We start from the raw sequence: 2613 nt of genomic DNA, 5'->3' as shown, positions 1-2613 counted from the left end.
AAGTAGCCATGGTAGAGCCATTAATCTTGCCTACTACCAGGTGCAAGTCGTCTTTGTAATGATCTTCATGGCTATGTAAAAGAACAGCCACTGAACAGGGAAGAAACTAAATTTTTTATTAACAGTGGTGGAGAATTATTTCTACCAGGACCCTTCAGCTTTTTTCTTCCCCCCAAATTCCCAGAATCACAGCTCTGTCTATTATAAGGGCTCATTCTAAATTCTAATTATTCACTTGCATATTCACCACAGTCCTGGAGTGAGAGAGCTGAAAAGAAGGAAAGAAAATACTCCTCACTCATGAGACTGGAATCCCAAATGTGCCTTTCACAGCTCAGGAGTGAAACCCTGAATCTCCTGACCAAGTCATCACCTGAACCAGCAAGGCCAGCTCTATAGTTATCAGCTCCCCAGTTGAAAAACTGCAGGTCATGACTGTTCCCAAATCCCAGCATATGTAGGATTTCATGGGCCAGTAGCCATCTTCACCAACGGGAAAGCTGAAAGAGGTGCAGTAATGTACTAGGAACACACAGGCCTGTAGCACAGCAGTGGGGGAATGGAGGAGCTGGCTCCAGACTCAAGCCTTGAGCTGGATTACACTCAGACTCAGCACAGGCTTACATACCTGCTCACCTTTAAGCACTTTGGTGTTCCCACTGACGTCAATGAGATTGCTTACAGACTTTGCAGCATCAGGCCCTTTCTTGTGACTTTGCTCAAGTCACTTCTATTCTCTGAGCTCTGGTTGCCCACCAGTGAATGGTGGGAAATGACATTTTACTTTTACAGATAACACTTCTAATGACCTATGTGCATGCATAAGCCCTAATTTTTAAACACCTATTAATGAGGCGAATCAATATGCAGCTAAACCAGGGTACTGGAAACCTGCTCCTTCACCCTCAGCACCTTCTGCATATCAGACTTTCTGTCCTAAAGTAACAAGCAATGTCTTTCCTTTGCTTCCTTCTCAGAAATACTTGAAGTATTTTTGTTTACACTTTCCATAAAAATCAGGTTTGGACAGAGAGGTGGCCTGGTATATTTCATTCCCAAACGTGAAGTAATTAAAAAGGGAGCTGTAGAGTGGAAGTGCTGGAGCAGTCTTAATCTGATGCAGAGCTTTTGCTACAAGCTGCATTTCTAAATGCCTTATTTATTCGAATACAAGAATTTTCCCCCCAAATGGCATGGGAAAAAAGCCCCTCATCTTATAAAAGGCAGACAAAGGAATCTCACTAAATACATTGTCAATCATTAAACTGCTGCCAAAAGCAGCATATGCTCTACAATGGAAACCAACTATGAAGTTGATTAAATGCAGCCAACACTGAACATGACTATAACACACATGGCCCACATTGGGCCAACATGCTGAGGAGAACACACACACATTTGTGTGTGTCCCTTAAAAAAAAATGGGTAGGTGTTCCCTCCGTAGGGAACTGGCACCAAGCCTGGAGGTAGTGCAACACCAGGCAGGCACCAAAAAGGCCAGAGCCAGCCCTGACACCCTCCTCTGGGTGCCAAAAATGCTGCTACATTTGATTTTAGCCAAGAAGGCCAAGATGCTGATGGAAACCCACCACCAGGATAGATAAATGGAACCCATCTGAATAAAACATACGGTAGAGCCCATTAAGCGCAGTCCTCTTCACTCATGACTCTTTTACAAGTCATAGTGAGCCACAAAATTGCATAAAATTCACCAAGAATCCCTCTCTTAGCCCAGTACATATGATTAGTGTGGCTCTATAAGGTGAAGCCAGACAAGGGGTCCGACCCCTCCTGCATATGCAGGGGGTCGGGCTCGATGATCTATTGAGGTCCCTTCTGACCCTAACATCTATGAATCTATAAGGTTGCCCTGAATTTCATCTGAATATCAATTTTTGGAGCATCCCAGGACTTGTGACAAGAACACCCAGTTCCAGTCATGAATGGGGACTAATTAGCACATGGATCCTTTGCGCGGGCTATCTAAAAGTACACACACATACTGAGCCATGCTGAGTCGTGGGATCACCCTGGCTTGAAATGCTATTAACTCTGCTGGGGCCCACCCCAATGAACCGTGTCGTAAATCATGATCCCTTGGCTTCGGACTAGTATCATGCATAGGTTGTACAACATATAAGAATATTTTGGCTAAGATCAAGCAAGACAGGGGGCATCTGAACCCCAAGGTCTCTAGGCCTGGGGCTTGCACATAGGATGCCTGCTTGGATTTGGGGAGTATCCAAAGCCCCAGACCAATGGGTCTGAGAAGGAGGATACTTGCCCAGTGGTAGAGGCACACAAACTTGCTGATTGAATTCTGCTCAATTGATTTTTGGAACTTGACTATTGGGCCTTGCCCTATTGAATTTGGAATGGATTTGGCCTTGAACAAGGTAAAAAAAATAGTTTGTACTACATATAAGTAGGTGCCAAAGTGCTGCTCAAAAGTGTGTTTATGGAATACCTGTGCTAAAACATATAGCAGTTTCAAAAAGAGGTAACATACATCAATTCTGGTTAAACTAAGTGCATGGATACTATATTCAAATTGCTACATCCATGTTTAGTTTCAAGGTTATTGTTTTCAGATTTGCTCCTCACTTCCATGTG

At 43.7% G+C, this 2613-nt stretch overlaps 1 pseudogene; it reads right to left on the bottom strand.

Moving 5' to 3' along the window:
• Window positions 1-1444: 1444 nt before the first annotated feature.
• Window positions 1445-1578, bottom strand: LOC112549913 (annotated as a pseudogene).
• Between the last annotated feature and the right edge of the window lie 1035 nt (window positions 1579-2613).

This window comes from Alligator sinensis, unplaced genomic scaffold, assembly GCF_000455745.1.
Source record: "Alligator sinensis unplaced genomic scaffold, ASM45574v1 scaffold434_1, whole genome shotgun sequence".
In the NCBI taxonomy this organism is placed as follows: domain Eukaryota; kingdom Metazoa; phylum Chordata; order Crocodylia; family Alligatoridae; genus Alligator; species Alligator sinensis.
Note: the sequence above shows the minus strand (reverse complement) of the source record. Positions and strands in the feature narration are given on the sequence as shown.